The 21,326-nt window shown below is 41.3% G+C and overlaps 1 protein-coding gene across 3 annotated transcripts in view; it reads left to right on the forward strand.

The window, feature by feature from the left end:
- The first annotated feature begins 6 nt into the window (after positions 1-6).
- The window catches only part of LOC129702130 (H(+)/Cl(-) exchange transporter 5-like), a 64,917-nt gene continuing 43,597 nt past the window's right edge, over positions 7-21,326 (forward strand). The window contains exons 1-2 of one of the 3 annotated variants that reach the window (XM_055643726.1): positions 7-187; positions 14,667-14,748. The gene's annotated coding sequence lies outside the window, so the exon portion shown is untranslated. The other 2 variants (XM_055643725.1, XM_055643727.1) reach the window with 2 other exon arrangements.

Raw genomic sequence — 21,326 nt, forward strand, 5'->3', positions numbered from 1 at the left:
TTGAAGCCGGCGGAGGGGCTGAGTGGCAGACGTGGGGTCTCGGCCTGCGACCGCTGATCGGGCCGCAATGTACCCGCTCAACCCGCCCTCCTGGCCCGTTGACGCCGGCCTCTGAGCGCCATCCCACCCGGGGAAGAGCCGGGGCAACGGGGCAGAACAGGTTGGGAGGCTCCGGCTCAGCTGACAGGTGGGTGACTCACTTCTTTCTCACCGCCCACCTGGGATCATGTTTGCTCATTTACCTTTAATTTTTTTTAATAGATAACGGGTTTAATTCTAGTCATCTGTTGACGTGCCCGAGCTGCTTGTACGTTCGGTCGATTTAATGCGCCTGAGTCTGTATCAATAAAGGTGTAGTGGCCAGTTATATTGTTGCCTTTTAAATAAAAACTTTGTCTTATTTTCCAAAGCCTTTTTTTAAATTGATGTTTTCACCAGGAACCAACATTTGTGCAACGTATCAGTCTTTAAAGTGCTGGTCTCATATGTTAGCGTGTTATTTGAGCCGTTTAGGCAGGCAGGGAAGTGACTTGCTCAAGACTTATCATGTGATTTATTTTCTCCTGTTTTACATGGGGCATTTTGTTGATCCATATGCTGCGTTTTTGACGGCAGTGACCCAGTGAGTATAGGTCGTCTCACATGGGAATGTTACGTTTTAAGTTATTTTTAAACGGTTTTGCGATTTGATTTATGATACTTACAAGAGCTCGGTTTGGACACTTTTGAATCGGCGATCGCATTGCTGCTGTATTGTACAGAGTGAAAAGAGACGTGTTTGGCTCTTATTGGGACTCTTGATGTACCTACATTTGAGGAGGAAAGATTCCTGCTTTTGGTTTGGATAAAACTGCTGGGTAAATTGTGGAAATTTTCCTGTAAATTATTAGGAGGCTCATTCCCAGCTGGACGTGGGATAAGTATTTATTTTGATTCTCTACTGAGTTGAATTTGCCACTGATGGAATATAGCTTTTTATGTAATTGCCAAGGTTGAAGGATTTCCATTTTTACCAAGTAAGCATTATGACACAAATTTGAAAGTGTTCCTAATGAGACATTAAAAGAACCTGATAGTTTTAACTCAATTTTATGGTGAACATGTTTGGTAACAATTATGATTATGGTAGCTATTTTGGAGTCGATGTGGATGAGGCACTGCAGCACAAACCAGGCTTGACAATCCTAGCATCTGACCAAATAGAATCTTTGGTGCAGGTGCAGGTTGAGAGGTACAAGGCCAAATGGCCTTATTACTTTTTCAAAGAATAATTAAACTGATTAAAAATTAGTACAATTAGAACAATCATTTTCTTTCCTTGGTAGTTTTACCTCACCAACAAAATTATAATTGGTGATTATATAACGTATATATTAATTAACTTAAACACTAAACTCACCTCTATAAATATATATAAAACAAATTGAATTATAAGAAGGATTGGTTGAGTTAACAAAGAGAAAAATTTGAAATTCAGATGTGGTAAATTTAAGTCTGCAATAAACTCTGTTTTAAAATAATTTTTATCCAGAGAATGGTTGAATATGGAGTTACAAGGATTAGTTGAGACGAACAGCATAAAAGTATTTAAAGGGAAGCCAGTAAAACAGGAAAAAGGAACAATTCCACTTGTTGGCCAAGGTTATGGTTCTGTGATATCTCAATTCATTAGAAAGTGGTATGATGCAAATCTTCCTTTGGCCTGAATGAGGAATGTCTTGCATCTTTTCTATCCAGGTATTTGTTCAAATGTCTTTTAAATGTTGTTATTGTCCCTGTTTCAACTACTACCTCTGGTATCTGTTTCATATACCCACCAACACTTGTGTGGGGAAATAAAAAATAACCCTCGGATTCCTCGTAAATATTTCCCCTCGTCTTACACCAATATCTTCTATTTCTTGATCCCCTAACTTGGGATAAAGCTCTATTCCCCTTATGATTTTATATGCCTGTAAAATATCACTCCTCGGCCTCCTGTGCTCCAAGGAATAAAGTGCTAACCTACCCCACCGCTCACTATAGCTAAGATCCTCGAGTCCTGGCAACAGCCTCGTAAATCTTCTCTATCTTTTCATGCTTAAAGCAAATTTCCTATGGCAAGGTGACCAAAACTGAACACAATACTCCAAGTGTGGCCCTATTAATGTATTGTACACAATGTCCCAATTTCTATACCCAATTCTCTAACTGATGAAAGTCAATGTACCAAAGCCTTTTCACAACAGTACCAGCCTGTGACATCACTTTCAGTGAAATATGTATTTGTACTCCTAGATCGCTCTGCGATACAACATTCTCCAGAGGCCTACCATTCACACTGATGCCTGCCATTGTTTGACTTCCTAAAATGCAAGGCATCACACTTAATAGAATTAAGTTCCATTACTCATCCTGGGGCCCACTTCCCCAAATCGTGGGGAAGTGGTCTGCAGGATCAAGATCGTGTTGTAATTCTTGATAACCATCTACAAACATTGTCTATGATACCACCTACTTTAGTGCTCTCTGCAAATTTATTAATCATGCACTTTAAATTCTCACCGAGATCATTGATATAGATGACAAACAGCAATGGGCCAACCACTGATCCCTGGGGCACACCACTAATCAGAAGATGGGTCCCAACCCGAAACATCACCTATTCGTGTTCTCCAGGGTTTATTTCTGACCCACTTTGTTACTCCAGCATTTTGTGTCTTTCGTTGCTAAACCAGAACCTGCAGTTCCTTGTTTCTGCTAGTCACAGACCTTAAGTCTGTAAAATAATTTTCTGCCAGCTCCATTTGCTACCTTCCATGAGGCCAATTCTGTTTCCAATTAGCTAGCTCTCCTTTGATTCCATGTGATCTAACCTTCCAAAGCAACCTATCGTGTGGAGCCTTAGCGAAGGCTTTGCTAGAATCTATATATGGCTTTGCCCTTGTCAACATTTTATATTACTTTTTTTTCATTAGTGAGATATGATATATCCCACATACAAAACCATGCTGACTCTCTCTAATCAACCCCTGTCTTTCCAAATGCATGTAAACATAGAAACATAGAAAATAGGTGCAGGAGTAGGCCATTCGGCACTTCGAGCCTGCACCGCCATTCAATATGATCATGGCTGATCATACAACTCAGTATCCTGTACCTGCCTTCTCTCCATACCCCCTGATCCCTTTAGCCACAAGGGCCACATCTAACTCCCTCTTAAATATAGCCAATGAACTGGCCTCAACTACCTTCTGTGGCAAAGAATTCCAGAGATTCACCACTCTCTGTGTGAAAAATGTTTTCCTCATCTCGGTCCTAAAAGATTTCCCCCTTATCCTTAAACTGTGACCCCCTTGTTCTGAACTTCCTCAACATGGGGAACAATCTTCCTGCATCTAGCCTGTCCAACCCCTTAAGAATTTTGTACGCTTCTATAAGATCCCCCCTCAATTTTCTAAATTCTAGCGAGTACAAGCTGAGTCTATCCAGTCCTTCTTCATATGAAAGTCCTGACATCCCAGGAATCAGTCTGGTGAACCTTCTCTGTCCTCCCTCTATGGCAAGAATGTCTTTCCTCAGATTAGGAGACCAAAACTGTACGCAATGCTCCAGGTGTGGTCTCACCAAAACCCTGTACAACTGCAGTAGAACCTCCCTGCTCCTATACTCAAATCCTCTTGCTATGAATGCTAACATACCATTCGCTTTCTTCACTGCCTGCTGCACCTGCATGCCTACTTTTAATGACTGGTGTACCATGATACCCAGGTCTCGTTGCATCTCCCCTTTTCCTAATCGGCCACCATTCAGATAATAGTCTACTTTCCTGTTTTTGCCACCAAAGTGGATAACCTCACATTTATCCACATTATACTGCATCTGCCATGCATTTGCCCACTCACCCAGCTTATCCAAGTCACCTTGCAGCCTCCTAGCATCCTCCTCACAGCTAACACTGCACCTCAGCTTCATGTCATCCGCAAAGTTGGAGATGTTGCATTTAATTCCCTCATACAAATCATTAATATATATTGTAAATAGCTGGGGTCCCAGCACTGAACCTTGCGGTACCCCACTAGTCACTGCCTGCCATTGTGAGAAGGACCCGTTTACTCCTACTCTTTGCTTCCTGTCTGCCAGCCAGTTCTCTATCCACATCAATACTGAACCCCCAATACCGTGTGGTTTAAGTTTGTATACTAATCTCTTATGTGGGGCCTTGTCGAAAGCCTTCTGAAAGTCCAGATAAGTCCTTATCCACTCTCCTAGTTACATCCTCGAAGAAATTCTATAACCATAACCATATAACCATATAACAATTACAGCACAGAAACAGGCCATCTCGGCCCTACAAGTCCATGCCGAACAAATTTTTTTCCCCTTAGTCCCACCTGCCTGCACTCGTACCATAACCCTCCATTCCCTTCTCATCCATATGCCTATCCAATTTATTTTTAAATGATACCAATGAACCTGCCTCCACCACTTCCACTGGGAGCTCATTCCACACCGCCACCACTCTCTGCGTAAAGAAGTTCCCCCTCATATTACCCCTAAACTTCTGTCCCTTAATTCTGAAGTCATGTCCTCTTGTTTGAATCTTCCCTATTCTCAAAGGGAAAAGCTTGTCCACATCAACTCTGTCTATATAAGATTCGCCAGACATGATTTACCTTTCATAAATCCATGTTGACTTTATCCAATGATTTCACCACTTTCCAAATGTGCTGCTATCCCATCTTTAATAACTGATTCGAGCAGTTTCCTCACTACCGATGTTAGACTAAATGGTCTGTAATTCCCCGTTTTCTCTCTCCCTCCCTTTTTAAAAAGTGGGGTTACATTAGCTACCCTCCAATCCTCAGGAACTACTCCAGAATCTAAAGAGTTTTGAAAAATTATCACTAATGCATCCACTATTTCTGGGGCTACTTCCTTAAGTACTCTGGGATGCAGCCTCTCTGGCCCTGGGGATTTATCGGCCTTTAATGCATTCAATTTACCTAACACCACTTCCCGGCTAACCTGGATTTCACTCAGTTCCTCCATCTCATTTGACCCCGGTCCCCTGCTATTTCTGGCAGATTATTTATGCCTTCCTTAGTGAAGACAGAACCAAAGTAGTTATTCAATTGGTCTGCCATGTCCTTGTTCCCCATGATCAATTCACCTGTTTCTGACTGCAAGGGTCCTACATTTGTTTTAACTAATCTTTTTCTCTTCACATATCTATAAAAACTTTTGCAGTCAGTTTTTATGTTCCCTGCCAGTTTTCTTTCATAATCTATTTTCCCTTTCCTAATTAAGCCCTTTTTGTCCCTCTGCTGGATTCTGAATTTCTCCCAGTCCTCCCTACCAGGCTGCTTTTTCTGGCTAATTTGTATGCTTCATCTTTTGTTTTGATACTATGTAGAGTGTATGTAATTTGTATGCTTCATCTTTTGTATTGACACTATGTAGAGTTGAAAGGTGCAGTTTCACCACTGTTAGGTCCTTACCAATATGAACTATTTGATGCTATTGCAAAACTGAGATTTGCATAATTGGTAGGGACGGTCAAAGTTCTCAAAGCTTTCAACCAATGGAATTTTTTCCAGCCATTCTATGGTCTTCTGTGGTTGACGGATTGCTGTGATTTGCCAAAGCTCTATTACATGTGTACTGTGTGCTTAGTAAATAGAAGAAATAACTAGATGAACATTGGTCTTGTTCCTTTTAAAGACGTCTGTGTGCACTTTTGTAAATAAATAGTTCTTTAGCTAATATTCTTGGGTATAATACTTTTACCCTCTGAAAATGGTAGTGTTATTGGTCTATTCAGGAACTCAAAAGGAGACATTTAGTATGCATCACTCTCCTGAGCATTCTAGAAAGTTAGTGTCCGTGGGCATCATGTAAAGCTCTTGCTCGTACAATACTGGTAACCGAAGGAGAAAAATCAAGAAATACTAACTTCCAAACTATGATGCAGTTTTGTCATGATTTATAACCATATTATATATATATTTATAACCGTATTATGGAAGCTGGAACCAGGTCAAGTCCAGTCAAGTTGAGATTATTGTATATATGCACAAGTACAGTAAGGTACATATCTATCTATATACTTTTAAAACTATGTGTGTGTGTGTCATTTTGCCTGTGAAATGTATCTACTTGTATTGTGCACACTTGAATGATAAGTAGATAACAGATCAATTATTGGTTCAGAACTTCCACATTTGAACTGTCTGGGAAAAGTGTGAGGAGTAAAACTTTAAGCTAGAGGCTATCGCTTGTTTGAAGGAGGGAACAATTTAAACAGTTTGGCATTTCTGAAAATATTCTTATCACATTGAAAATACGCTTTGCAATGCCAAGCCTTAGTGTTTACTATTTAAATACTTGTTGCATCATTGTTAAATGCACCTGCGACAAATGAATTTGTTGTATTATTTTTACTACTTAAATTGGTTTTAAAATGCCCATAAGCTATATCAATGATGCATCACTGGGATATGTGGCCAGTTATCCTAGATCAAAATGCATAAACTAGATTGAAATATATCTCCATTGTTTTACATATTTTTCTTTTTCTACGCTACCGTGTTAGCACTACTGTGTCATAATTCCAGAGATCCGAGTTTGATCCTGACCTTAAGCGCTGCTGTGTGGGTTGCATGTTTTTCCCATGATTGCATTGGTTTCCACCAGTTTTGTCCTATATTCAAAAGACATAGGATGGGTTATGATGGGTAAGGTGGAAACAATTTGGTGCACATGCGAGAAATAATAAATTGCAGGGTTACAGGAAAAATAAGGGGTGGTGGGATGGGACTGATGGGTTGCTGTGTTGGGAGAGCCATGGAACTGATGATTGAATCACCTCCACAAAGTCCTAATAAGCAAAAGAGCATGGAAGAACACAGAACACCACAATCTACCTTGCCAATCTTGGTTGTATATCCTGACTTCACCCACTGTGCTATTAATGTTACGTATGGAACATTACAATAATATATAGAGTGTACATAGTGGGCTCTTTACTGTAAGCAAGAAAATTATTATTCAAGGACTGGGATAATCCATATCATCTTCAAAGGTGGAAATGAGACTTACTAAACATCTGGAAACCATAAGAATTTATTGAAACAAAATATTTTGCATTATTATAATAAAGCAGATCTTTAGTAGAGCTTTAAAACTTTTAAAAATGTCTCGCATTATCCCTTCAGATCTGTCCTTCCAAAAAGATTTGGGGTACTTTTGGAGAGAGCATTGGCAGAATGAAGCAGCAGTGACTGCCAAACTATTAATAGGAGTATTATCTCATCATGGCTGAAGAAGAATACACAAAAGCTGTTTTGAAATAATTACCTCTTGTAAAATCAATTTCCACATTCAAGATTTGATTGAAAGATACAGCATGGAAATGGCCCATTGAATCCACACTGACAGTGGCTGACATTATTTGAAAGTACTTATCTGATGACACAGCCTGGCCGATGGAAAATTTATGATTTCCTGGTTCCGTTTAAAGAGCTGGCATGTAAGATTTCAGTAGGGCTGGGACTTTCCAAGCTGAGATAAAAATGGAAATGGAAAGGTGTGCATGAAAGGGGAATTGTATCAGGTGCATTGATAAACTTGAATTTCCCGTTTTAAGGTTGCATTTCCTGCATAGTTAAGAAATAATTGAGGTGAGGTGCTGCATTTCGGGATGTCGAACAAGGGAAGGACCAACACAGTAAAGGGTAGGCCTCTGGGTAGTGTTGTAGAGCAGAGAGATCTGGGAGTACAGGTGCATGGTTCCTTGAAGGTTGAGTCGAAGGTAGATAAGGTGGTGAAAAAGGCTTTTGGCACTTTGGCCTTCATCAGTCAGAGTATTGAGTATAGAAGTTGGGAGGTCATGTTGCAGTTGTATATGACGTTGGTGAGACCACATTTAGAATATTGTGTTCAGTTCTGGGCACCATGTTACAGGAAAGATATTGTCAAGTTTGAAAGGGTTCAGAAAAGATTTACGAGGATGTTGCCAGGACTAGAGGGCGTGAACTATGGGGAGAGGTTGAGTAGGCTGGGTCTCTATTCCATGGTGCTGGAGGCGTACAAAATCATGAGAGGAATAGATCGGGCAGATGCACAGAGTCTCTTGCCCAGAGTAGGATAATCGAGGACCAGATGACATTGGTTCAAGGTCAAGTCAAGTCACTTTTATTTCTATAGCACATTTAAAAAACAACTCTCGTTGACCAAAGTGCTTTACGTTGGTGGAGGTACTAACGTTATACAACAGTGGTTCATAGATTAAGTACATACATAAATACATACATAGAGCCCTCCCTCAGAGGATATCAAGAAAGGCTTGACAGTAAAGATGAGTTTTAAGTCTCAGCTGTCGATGGAGGGGGCAGTTCTGATGGGAAGAGGGATGCTGTTCCACAGTCTAGGAGCTGCAACCACAAAGGCACGGTCGCCCCAGAGATTATGCCTAGACGCGGGATGTTCAGTAACTACGTCAGCCGATCTGAGGGACCTAGAGGTGGTGTGGCGGGTAAGCAGACTTTTGATGTAGGTGGGGGCAAGTCCGTTAAGTGCTTTCTAAACATAAAGAAGGATCTTGAAATTTATTCGGAACCGCACAGGGAGCTAGTGGAGAGAGGCTAGAATCGGGGTGATGTGGTCCCTTCTTCGGGTGCCTGTCAGAAGTCTCACTGCGGCGTTTTGGACCAGTTGCAGGCGGGACAGGGATGATTGGCTGATGCCAGTGTAAAGGGAGTTGCAGTAATCGAGGCGGGAGGAGATAAACGATTAATAGGAATCCGAGGGATAACCTTTTCACACAAAGGGCGGTGGGTGTATGGAACAAGCTGCCAGAGGAGACAGTTGAGGCTGGGACTATCCCATCGTTTAAGAGACAGTTAGACAGGTACATGGATAGGACAGGTTTGGAGGGATAGGGACCAAGCGTAGACAAGTGGGACTCGTGTAGCTGGGACAATGTTGGCCAGTGGGGGCAAGTTAGGCTGAAGGGCCTGTTTCCACACTGTATCACTCTATGACTCTAACTCAGTATCACTGGTGGAACTCGTATCAACGGCGGAACTCGTGTTTCAACACGTTGAAAGATTTCCACGAGTCAAATATACTCTTGAAGGAAAATGTTGATACTTTTAAACTCGTTGTAATACCGTAGTAGCCCGTGAGTTTACCGTGGGTTTGGCCTGAGTTAATACCGGGCGGGACGCGTGAAAAGTGACCATACTGAGGGAATTCCCACGTATATGAAGCAGAGAGAAGCGTTAGTTCTACATGGCTCTGCCCAACTTTTGAGAATGGATTCGGTGGTTTGTACCCACTCCCCCTCCCTGCCCACTCACCCACCAAGCCAGCCAGCTGGACCCCTCCTCGTTACAGCGGCGGAAGTGGCATTCCTAAGCGAATGGGGCAGAGAGCTGGGATGGGAGCAGGGCAGATGAGGCGCATCAAAGGAACAAACAAGTTGATGCCTGCAAGGGGCAGGCAGCAGAGGTCTTGTGCCCCAGCGAGGTAGACCGCTCTTCCCCCTGCTAATGCACACACATAAAGGGAGAGATGAGAGCAGAGAATGATCCCAGCCTAACCCAAGAGCCTTGTCACTCCAGACAGATGGCCATAGTGGATGTAGGATCGTGTTAATGTGCGGGGATGGCTGGTCAGCGCGGACTCGGTGGTCCGAAGGGCCTGTTTCCGCTCTGTATTTCTAAACTAAACTAAACTAACAGGGGAGAACACTGGACCTTCTTGGTCAGTTTATTATTTTACACTTATATACATTACACAGAGTGTGAAATAAAGCCGGAAGGCGAGGTCATGCAAGAAATGGAGGAAAACGGGAGACGATTTTATTCAGCAACTCCGTTCTGGCAGAACATCTATCCTGTGTTAAGAAACCTAACTTTCAGGGAATCTACATCTTGAGTTCAACTTCTACCTGAATTTAATCGATTTACAAAAGCTTTGAACTTCTCCCTGCAGTTCATTTCTGAAACACCTTTACGTTTTGCACTTTTTTTGACAGCCGAGTACTTTAAATGCCATTTATTGCATTGTAGCAATGATGGGCGACGATTTGATAAAAGGTTAAACCTGTTTTTTTGGTTTGCAAACACAGCGGTTAATTACATGACATGTCACTTACGCACAGCACCGCCCTTGGAAACAATACGAGGTATGTTACCTGTGGTTGGAGTTTGCAAACAAATGAATGGGTTGTCACAATTTGTTCATTTATGTGGGGAACGCATATGATCAGAATCTGAGAATCGAGTGGCGTCCCAGACAAGCATGCAGCTACATAAAAGACACGGAGAAGCTGATCATCGGGGCAGTCCTGTCCATGGTCATGGGAGGCTTTTTATAGTAACAAAAAACTGCATGACATTCTTTTTTAGCCTTGTGATGATTTTTCCACACGTCGGTAGTCGTTGTTGGCTCAAGAGTAACTCCGGAGAGAAACTTGGTACATCGCAGAAACGAGAAGTAAACGGCAAACTTAGACATACACGTAGGAACTCGTTTAAACTCGTGAACATAAACATAGAATCTGATAGACGACCACGAGTTTGATTTTTTTATTTCGTGGGTGGACTCGCGCCGTGAGACAGGGCTATAAAAGTGGAGGGAGCGCTTCAGGATTGGTAGGATGCATTCTTTTACTAATAGATTCAGATTTTAGTTGTCCTTTAAATTGGATAATTGAGAATAAACTTTCAAGATGTATCAATGCTCGGGTTAAAAAAATGGTTACCCATTGCCAATGAATTTCTGTGTCGCTAATTCATACTTTAGTATAGTGTTTTGTGCATTAAAGTCCACACATAGCTTGATGTACGGACGTCACAAACAAAGGTGACCATCTTCACTATGGACACACAGTCTCGACAGAGTTTCAAATCATGGCCGTTTACTTCATCTTTTTAACTGTGTCTAATTAGTCTCTTTTCATTTTCTTTGTTCACCAAGTTGAACGTCCTTGAATAAGCCTCTTTCAATTCCATTACATTTTTCAAGTAAATGGGAACTTGCAAGTGTCTTCGTTATGCATGTCTCTTTGAACACCTGGAACAGTCTGTTTCAGTCTCATTCAGACCTTCTGCTCAACTCTTTTTTTCCCCCCCATTATATTGGTGACTGGATTGGTGCTGCTTTCTGCTCTTGATTGTGCTCAATAATCTCACTGCTTTTACTGGCAGTTTCCACCTTGTTCTCTCATTCATCCAGTCCATTTTTGACTCTTCCCTTTGCTTGCTTGACATCCTTGTCTCCATCTCAGGATGGATTAACTACCATAATGTCTAACTCTCATAGTATTTTTTTCCCATCGGAAATGTCCTCATTCTTCAGGGAACGGGGGTTGCCCTCCCCTACTATAGATGAGGCTCTCACCAGGATCTCTTCAATACCCCGTAACACTGCTCTCTTTCCCCATCCTCCCACTCGCAACAAGGGCAGAGTCCCCCTAGTCCTCACCTTTCACCCCACTAGTCGTCACATACAACATCATTTACGACACCTCCAAACGTGATCCCACCACTCGCCACATCTTCCCATCTCCCCCCCTGTCTGCTTTCCGCAAAGACCGCTCCCTCCGTAACTCCCTGGTCAATTCTTCCCTTCCCTCCCGCACCACCCCCTCCCCGGGCACTTTCCCTTGCAACCGCAAGAGATGCTACACTTGTCGTTTTACCTCCCCCCTCAACTCCATTCAAGGACCCAAGCAATCGTTCCAGGTGCGACAGAGGTTCACCTGCATCTCCTCCAACCTCATCTATTGCATCTGCTGCTCTAGACATCAGCTGATCTACATCGGTGAGACCAAGCGTAGGCTTGGCGATCGTTTCGCTGAAAACCTCCGCTCGGTCCGCATTAACCAACCTGATCTCCCGGTGGCTCAGCACTTCAACTCCCCCTCCCATTCCGAATCCGACCTTTCTGTCCTGGGCCTCCTCCATGACCAGAGTGAGCACCACCGGAAATTGGAGGAGCAGCACCTCATATTGCGCTTGGGCAGAGTGCACCCTAATTGCATAAACATTGACCTCTAATTTCCGGTAGCCCTTGCTGTCTCCTCCTCTTCTCCTCCCCTTCTCAACTCTCCCTCAGCCCTCCGACTCCTCTTACTTTCTCTTTTCTTCTCTCCCCCCCCCAACAACAGTCTGAAGAAGGGTTTTGGCCCTAAACGTTGCCTATTTCCTTCGCTCCATAGATGCTATTGCACCCTCTGAGTTTCTCCAGCACTTTTGTCTACTTTTTTTCCCATCCTGTTTTCTGCAAGTACTCTAATCTATTCTCCCAGTTTTTCCACCTGTTCCATATCTGTTCTGACAATGACTTTCCACAGTGTTGTCTTTAAGATGTCCGTTTACCATAACTGTGGCTTTCCCTCAACTATAAGTAAACAGGATCTTGACTGTGACATAGAAACATAGAAAATAGGTGCAGGAGCAGGCCATTTGGCCCTTCGAGCCTGCACCGCCATTCAATATGATCATGGCTGATCATCCAACTCGGTATCCTGTACCTGCCTTCTCTCCATACCCCCTGATCCCTTTAGCCACAAGGGCCACATCTAACTCCCTCTTAAATATAGCCAATGAACTGGCCTCAACTACCTTCTGTGGCAGAGAGTTCCAAAGATTCACCACTATCTGTGTGAAAAATGCTTTTCTTATCTCGGTCCTAAAGGATTTCCCCTTTATCCTTAAACTGTGACCCCTTGTCCTGGACTTCCCCAACATTGGGAACAATCTTCCTGCATCTAGCCTGTCCAACCCCTTAAGAATTTTGTAAGTCCCTATAAGATCTCCCCTCAATCTTCTAAATTCTAGCGAGTACAAGCCAAGTCTATCCAGTCTTTTTTCATATGAAAGTCCTGACATCCCAGGAATCAGTCTGGTGAACCTTCTCTGTACAACCTCTATGGCAAGAATGTCTTTCCTCAGATTTGGAATCCTCTTTTCCCCTCCTTTTCCTGCACTTTTGTTATCTCCCAGTCAGAACAAGGATAAAGTGCCTCTCACTTTCCTCATTAGCCTCCATAATTACAGCAGGCTCCTACCACTGGACACAGTCCTCCCTTCCTCACTCATTTTCAGCATTCCGATAGAACTATTCCCTCAGTGACTCCTTTGGTTCCATCTTCCATATCTAGCACCCACTTGTTCTTATAGTGCTTTCCATTATAAATAGCAGGAGATGCAATAACTGCCCTTTTACAATGCACAAACAACATGGAGTAGGGAAAGCAGCCTTGCTGACTCCAGTTGTGATTGGGAAGCTTTCAATTTCCCATGCATTAATTTGGAATGTGCCATAATTGGATACAACTTGTAGTGTAGTTGTATCCAAATAAAACACATCATATTCTGAGATGCAAGACCTTGTGCTGAGGGACACGATGATGCTTAGTTGAGCCAGTGTAAAGGCTGTATGTGGAAACGCTACAATATAGGGTCTCCTCACCACTTGACATTGAGGAACTGGGGCCTGTGTAGTAACTGGGACTGAAAAAAATCGATGCCATGTTAAAATATGAATATAGTAAGCAAGCATAAGGACATGCTTGGTTAAGGAAATAAAGATAATGCAATCTCCTGTATATGTTATGAATAGAATATTCATTTTGGAGGGAATAAAATGTATTAGCGCTAAGAAGATGGTGGACAAACGTACATTGTTTTATAAGGAATACCGGTGGCTGGGGGGTGACCTGAAAAAAAGCTTATCAAATTATGAGGGGCATATATTGGGTAGACGGTCAGAACCTTTTTCTCAAGGTGGAAATGAAAAAGATGAGAGAAGTTTAAAGGAGCCGTGTAGGGCAAGTTTTATTACATAGAGAATGGTGGATGCCAGGAATACGCTGCCAGGGGCGGTGATGGAGGCAGTTTCAATTGTGTCATGTAAGAAGCTTTTGTATAGGGACGTGAATGTGCAGGGAATGGAGGGATATTGAATGGAGGGATATGGATATGCCCCCTGCAGCAGGCAGAGAGGATTAGTTTAACTTGGCATCATGTTTCGGTGTGGACTTTGCGCACCAAAGGCCCTGCTGGTTACAATGATAACATGCCTGGGGTATGAGAGAAATCTGTAGTTCAGGGTACTAAATATACAGAGCAAAGCTTGACCTTGTTAACTCTTGGAACAAGAATTTATTTTTTGATTATAATCACTTATACATGTAATTTCCTTTTTCAAATTGTAAGATTTCCCTACCCCCTCTTTCTTGGTGTCTGAAGCATTATACATTTGGGCATTTTCTTCATTTGTTGAATGATGACAAGCACCCTGTTTAAAGGATCAGATTGTGATGTTATTGGTTCAGGGTTATGACAATACTGGCAGATCATTAGATTATCCTATAGTAAACTGACTGTGTTAACGTGATCCTAAACCAGAAAATGAAACGGTTAACTTTTATGTCAGTCTAGCACACAAGCTTGAAGTGCTAGTACTTGCAAGGTTATATGCCGCACTTCCAAAACTATAGAAATGAGTCTATTAATCATCTACATGTTGAGTGAATAATGTTAATCACGGTGCTTGAGGAAGGCAACAACTATATAGTACTTTTCAAGGAAGTACCGAAGAAAATGAGAAGAAAAATGTATTTAACATTTTCTGGAGCATTTTCTGAATCATTGTCCCTGGGGATTTTACAGCAACAGTGACAAAGATGTGGAAGTAATTCATCGTAAAACTTGGATAAAAAAGGCAAAAGAAGAAGTTTCCTCGAACAAAGTAGTAAGTATACGTAAGTTAATAATTATCCTTGTGTAAAACTAATTAAATAATTTTCAGAAGTAAGTCAGTGCATTGGTAATTTTGATCATGAACAATGGTGCAATGAGGAAGTTAGTGGTCAGAAAATGGAAATTCCCCACTTGATAAAACTACCCCATTAACTACTAGTAAATGGTTTTGGCCATCTTGTGATCATGGAAGGAGATAAGAAAATACAATTTATTTTCTTTCGCTGATAGCTATTGTCTAAATATATGAACTTTAGTACATATTTGAACCAAAAATATACATCAAACTGATTTTGGAATTTTACATTGTATATGTTTCACTGCTATTTTGAACTCTGGATTGGTTTCATATAATTGATCACTTGGAATAAGTAAAACAAAATACTTAATGTCTAAAGTATTGTTGAAATTGTGACCACATATTTCTATGTCAATAAAATGTTCCTATGCATCTGTCCTTAAAATTGAGAAAGAGAAAAAAAACATGAAGTTAATGTTAAAGACTTGGCACAAGATGAGTTTCCATGATAATCCCTGTGTGTGAATTAGCTTTAAGTAACTTTATTTTTTCTCTATAATATGCAACAATGAACTCAAATTACAAAGACCGAAGGAACTGCAGATGCTGGAATCTTCAGCAAAGCACAAAGTTGGCAAGTCGGGCAGCATCTGTGGAGGGAATGGACAGGTGATGTTTTGAGTCAGGGTCTAAATAAGTCCGACATAAGCATCAAATGTCCTTTCCCGCCAGATGCATAACCAAATCCCTGAAAAAGTTACATTATTTTCTTGGAATTGATAGATTCTTTTATGGGGAGCATAAGCTTAGCAAAGAGTGGGTTTGAAAGAAAGCCCATTAAAATGGAGAGACAAGGAACTGCAGATGTTAGAATCATGAGCAAAAAATAAAGTGCAAGAGGGACTCGGCATGTGAGGCTGAATCTGTGGTGGGAAAGTTCAGACAATGATGAGGACTCTTCAGACTGATTTGATGACATTTCATGAATCAGTATGAAGAAAGGTTCCAACCCAAAACTCTCTCTGACTATTCCCTCCTTTGATGCTGCCTGATCTGTTGCGTTCCTCCAGCACTTTGGTATTTGCCCAGTATAAAAATATTTCATTTTCAAATATCTAAAGAGGTGAAGGTTACCTCCTTTATCAATCTGCAGTTCCCTTATGAGAAGAGTTTTTTACTCGTGAGTGGGAAGTGAATATTGTTGAGATATACCAACTGTAGCAACTTTAAATTATTAATAAGTTTTAACAATTTGTCATGGCTATTGATAACACAGTTATTAGATATTATATTTTAATTTTGGTTTTGTTTCCTCTGAGGATTAATTTGTTTTAGAATTGTTGAAATGTAAATTAAAAATGGTGCTTTAGAACTGGTAGATTACTATATTAGTTAACTTTTCTGTTAAATATAATTACCACAAAGGAACATTTTGTCTCTGACATGAGTATTTCTATCAGCTTTTCTTGAACTGAGTACACAAATGAGAGTCATGTGTCTGCCTAATGCAATATCCAAGCAATTACTCACTGTGGTTCAGTTGTAGTCCAGTCTCATGACCATTATTTTACTTTGTGTGTGAGTAATTGCCCAACACAGTGAATGGAGCAAGCACATTGCTGATTGAGATATAATTTTGGCCAAATCATTGGTTAAAAATAAACTGTAAGGAACCAACTTCTGGAGAGATCTGAATGAATCATTGCTTATTCTAATTCCTCTCCTAATGATTGTTTCGTAAGTTTCTGATTCAAAACAGTTATTTTAGATATTCCAGTATTTAAATACACCAAAGCACGATATGATATTAACACTTTGCATTTTAATTGTATTTAAATTTTAACTGCAATATCTCCTTAAATTCTGCTGATACAACATTTACTCCATGTTCGGTGGGCGGCGCGACTCTCGTCAGCAGCGGCCTCTGCAGTCCGTCTGTCTGTTTATTATTTTTGTCTTGTTTCTATGTAGTTTTTCCTCTATGTAGCTCTGAACTGAAATTTCATTGGCATGCTTTAGTGTGTAAATATTATGGAAGTTAGAATGATTGATTGGATTAGCTATTGGTTAGAATAGAACAATACCCGGAGTAAGAAATGACCTAACAGAGAAACAAAATCTATGTGCTTTATCTTCGATTTAAACCAGCATCTGCAGTTCCTTCCTGCACATTCTATATGATTTAGTTAGGAGTAGGAAAGGCTCCATCACATTACAGAAAATCAAATAATGGACTATTAGCCACAATTACGAAGGATTTCAAGACTCTACAGATAATATTACAGCAAGGATGAAATGTGGAAGTTTTCATACTGTGAAAAAATTATTTCTGATTCAAGAAGTCCAGCCAGAGGGGATGTGTTGTTAGATTTAAAATATGGAAGTGGAAGCAGTCTGCATATGAAAACTTCCAGATTTTCGTGATCATAAGTTTCATAGAATTGGAGAAATAAAGCAGAAGTTTATTTAGCCATTGGAGTAAATGCTAACTATAACAGAGAGATCCCATCAGTCACATCACACCCTTTCCTTGTAACTTTGTAATTTATTCAGATATGTCATTTCTCTTTTGAAAGCACTGATCAATTCTGTTTCTATCACCATTTCCTTGTATTCTTATTATATCTTTGGCCAAAAGTGTTAATATTTGTTCCCTGCCTTGAACTATCTGTCATATAGTCACAGTGTTACAGTGTGAAAACAGGCCCCAGTCCCACCTTGGCCCAACTTGCAGGTGCACAACCACCGAAGTTCCAACAAAACCTCCGAATAGCGACCATCCTACCCCAGAAAACGTTCCCGACCTGCCTGTGATTGTCCTCGAATAAATCCCCATTCATAACAGAGAAGGTGAGGGTATATTGCGCTAGGGTCCATAATACAATCTGTCTGCAATGTTCCCACGGTCATAACACGTTGCGATAGTAGAACCTCAGCGCAGGCTCAATTGTCGCTACACCCCACCTCATCTGGCAGCTCCTTCCCAGCTCCCCGCCATACGGCGCGGGGGGTTTGCACTGTCTACGTCGGAGCTATTTTCAGTGTGAAACGGAGTTGCCCCTCCCCCCGATTGATGGTGTGAAAGGTGCTATCTTGAAATCTTGTGACGTCTCCCCCACCCCCCTCACCTGGGAACTGTGGGGTTGTTTGCAAGAGGGAGGGGGCAAGGGCGGTACAGTGTCCTCTGGTAGACCACAAAATGACTGCAAGCAGAAAGACTCAGCGGGTCTAGGCCAGCATCTAACTCCAGAGGAACCCGAGAAAGGGGGCGCATCTGGGGCTTGAGACCCACTTGTCTTCGGCTCTAGTTCTCAATCTCCCCCCCTCTTGAGCAAGAGACTGCATGTGTACCCGATCTATTCCTCTACTGATTTTTATACACCTCTATAAGATTACCCCTCATCCTCCTGTACTCCAAGGAATAGATCGTTAGGCCGGGAGGGGACTCTGTTGGTCCTGACTGTCCCGAGACTCCACAGCCAGCAGCCCCGCTCCAACTCGTCTTCTTAGCCTGCTCAATCTCCCCATTAGCTCCCGCGTACTAAGATTATCTCTCAGAGAATGATCCCAGCCTAACCCTCCCTTTTCTCTCCGATTCTGCAAGAAAAAACTACATTGAAGACTCAAACTCGCGATCCGCAAACTCGCGACCTTGCGGATATGAGCCGAGCACTCTACCACTGAGCCAGCCATTAAAATCTACGCTAAAATATTTCCATTCCGAAGACCAACAAATTCTGAATTACGAAAAGTGTCTGGTCCCAAGCACGGATAAAATTCCAGCTAAATGTTGTGATAGTACAACAACTACCTCATCTGGCAGCTTTCCTACACCTACCACAGGTGCCCCTCCGATTTCTAAAACTGAACACAATTGTCTCTAACATGAGGAGAAACTCAACAGCATCTATGGAGAGAAGGATTATGCAACCCCTCAACAGACTGCATGTCCCAACTATCTTTACTCACCTCTATAAGCTCTGACTGATGAGGCCTGCCAATCTCCCAAAAGCCTTTTGGCAACATCCTCGTAAATCTTTGCACCACCTTGACCCCCTGATGCCCAAAACTTTCTCTAAATGAGGCCTCAAAACATTTATGTACCTCATACTTCCCAAATCCTTTTGGACAACTTTACCTACCCCTGATGCCACTCAATGGAAATAGCATTCTTCTGCTTAACCTGTTTCTGCGGTCATGATTCTGTACACCTCCATCAACCCAACTATAGGGAACTATAGGGCACCAAGGAAAACGCCACAGCCTCTCTTTTTAACCTTACAGTTAGAATCTCTCATCCCACCCATCATTCAGTAAGTATTTACTGTATTATCTGGTGGCTTCCTGTCTTTCCTAAAATGCAGTGACTTGTATTGACCATGTGCTCCAATTCTGGCTGATTTAAGAACCTCTGGATCAGACATGCTTTACTATCCACTGTCTCAATGCACCTTTCCACACTCCATAATTTATGCACTGGGTACTTTATTCCTGCACAATTTTTAGATCTGTGCAATTTTATTCTCGTGTCATATCACACTTCTCCTGTTAAATTTAATCAGCCCCGTGTCTACCGATTCAGTCAACCTATTAATGCCTTGTGTTATCTGTTCTGTTCCCCATGCAGTATAACACATTCTGAGCTTCATGTTATCCAGAAATTTGGAAACTTTACCCTATGCACCCATGATCTGCACTGTAGATGCAAAAAAGACAATGGTTCTGGCACCGACCTCTGGGATATACCACGCTACCTTCCAATCTATGGGGGGGAAAACTATCACTGCTCTCTGTTTTGCACCTTTAAGCCAACTTCATAGTCATGCTGTTGTTACCCTTTAATTTCATGAATATCAGTTTTGTTGTCCCAACAGTTTTATGTTGGAGATGCACAAAAAAAAGCTGGAGAGACTCAGCGGGTGCAGCAGTATCTATGGAGCGAAGGAAATAGGCAACATTTCGGGCCAAAACCCTTCTTCAGAACCCGTCTGAAGAAGGGTTTCAGCCCGAAACGTTGCCTATTTCCTTCGCTCCATAGATGCTGCTGCACCCGCTGAGTTTCTCCAGCTTTTTTTTGTGTACCTCCGATTTTCCAGCATCTGCAGTTCCTTCTTAAACAGTTTTATGTTGGATCTTACCAATCACTTTCTAAAAATCCACACGGACCAGTTCCAATGATTTTTTTCATTAACTTTCTTATTTATCTCTTCAAAAGTTTTAGATTGCCTAACCAATCAATTATTCTTGCCTTTAACAAATCTATGCTTGATTATCAACTTAAACTTCTCCAAATGCCTTATTAATATTTTCCTGATTTATTTTCAGAATCTTCCCATAACTAAAGTTACAGTGACTGGCCTGCATGTCCTTCCATCACTTTTATAACAAAGGTATAACTTGCCATTTTTCCATGCACTGTACCTTTCCTAGAGCAGTTTTCACCCCCTCCCTTATCTCGACTATGCCTCTTTTCTTGAAATTCTGACATGCTCTTATCTAATAAGGAATACAAAATATTATGTAGTATTGCTGCTCTGGCTTCTGTCTCTATGCCTAGATAACTTCCTTTATCTGTAATTCATCCCAACACATCTCTAGTTACCCATTTATTATTTACATTCTAGATTTTTTTTTACATTAGCTGCAATTCATTTCTCATTTTCACTTTGCTCATATCTTCTTTTTTGGTCTCTTATGAGAATGCTACATTCAGCCTGGTTTTGATTGGCACTGTTTACCCAATAGACAACTCACACTTTTTTTTTCTTCCTTCATTTGCTGCTCTATTTCCATCATCAATCGGGGACCTTCGGCTTTGATTTCACCCCATGTGAAAAGTACCTAGCCTGTCCTGAACAAATACGCCTTAAAGGTTATAGTTGTTTTGTACAGTTTTGCCTATCTTCTTATTTCTCCTTTCCCTTCTCTGTAATTAATCATGGCCTTACGATTTGATGATCACTGCTCCCCATATTATCTCCCGTTAATATGCGGTCCATTTAGTTCACATCAGTCCACAAAATCAAATGCAACAATGCTTCCTTTACAGTTGTGTCAGGAAGTTAATAATCGAGGGAGCTTTCTTGAATTTATTTGAGACATATTGCCCCTCACTTCAATATTAATTGAAATTGACCACTATTAACACTGAACTATTGCACATTTCTGTAATTTTCAAGTAAATTTTGCATCTCTCACTGCTTTTATCCCCGATGAAGATTAAAGAACCATCCGTACATTCTGCGTTGGATGTCTGTTCTAGCTGGAATGTGGGAATGGGAACCCACATTAACAGGGAGAGCATGCAAACTCAGCACAGACAGTACTAAAGGCCAGGTTTGAGCCCATGTCATTGATTTTTTTTATTATTTTGAAAAACGTTTTCTATATTTGGCAAGTAATGAAGATGATATCCCTGTCATATGGTCAAATATTAAACTGAGATTTGTGTAGGAGTTCCTTGGGAAGAGAAAGTATTCAGTTGTAAGAGGACATGAGCGATGGGTTTTCCTATTTTTTGCCTTGATAATTTCATATCTATCTTAACTCCT

Source organism: Leucoraja erinacea, chromosome 12 (assembly GCF_028641065.1).
Source record: "Leucoraja erinacea ecotype New England chromosome 12, Leri_hhj_1, whole genome shotgun sequence".
NCBI classification, from domain to species: Eukaryota; Metazoa; Chordata; class Chondrichthyes; order Rajiformes; family Rajidae; genus Leucoraja; species Leucoraja erinaceus.